Here is an 844-nt window from a genome sequence, read left to right on the forward strand (position 1 = left end):
GTACTGGCAAAGGCTTGTCAAGGGGTGAGACAGGTCTTGCAGCCCATTGTAAATATAGAAACACAGATGTGGCTTTAACTGTGTTGTAGGTGAGGTTTCTGAGAAGAGGCAGTGTTAGTGTTTTGGGTTTTTTTTCCTTGTTAATTTGATGTTGAGATTACAAAGATTTTGTATATTTTTTTGTGGTTATCGGTTTTACAGTTGACTGCAGAAGAGACATAGTTAACCGCAAGGAAGTAAAGATGTGCCCCCCTTTTTTTTCTTTTTCTTTTTTTTTTAAGATGGGTAAATTATAGTGGCAGCAAATGAGAGGCAATAAACAAATGAAGTCTTTTCTGTCCTTATGTCTTGTACCTTCAGGAAATCAGGCTGTGAAGCTGTTGTCACCGGTTGTCAGATGTCGGGAAATCTCCCTGGGAGCTCTCTCTCGAGGGACAAATCTTTAGTAAATCAGAGGTCCTGGGTTCTCTTACTAATGGAAAAGTGTTTGTGAAATTGGAGCCATCAACTTAAACTACAATTCTCTGCAAAAGTCTCGCCCGTGGTGGTTGCAGCTGTTATGATTTCAGCTGTGTAGAGATGCTATCAGGCAATTTCCCCTTTTGGGCAGATCAGTGAAAGGCTACAGGAAGACAGCAAACCCTGTGTGTTTTAACAGAAATGTTTGGGCTTGTGCTGGTTTTGGCTGGGATAGAGTTAATTTTCTTTATAGTAGTTAGTATGAGGCTGCGTTTTGGATTTCTGCTGAAAAGTGTTGATAACTCAGGGATGTTTTCGTTATTGCTGAGCAGTGCTTACACAGAGTCAAGGCCTTTTCTGCTCCTCACCCCACCCCACCAGCGAG

This window comes from Fulmarus glacialis, unplaced genomic scaffold (genome assembly GCF_000690835.1).
Source record: "Fulmarus glacialis isolate BGI_N327 unplaced genomic scaffold, ASM69083v1 scaffold9844, whole genome shotgun sequence".
NCBI classification, from domain to species: domain Eukaryota; kingdom Metazoa; phylum Chordata; class Aves; order Procellariiformes; family Procellariidae; genus Fulmarus; species Fulmarus glacialis.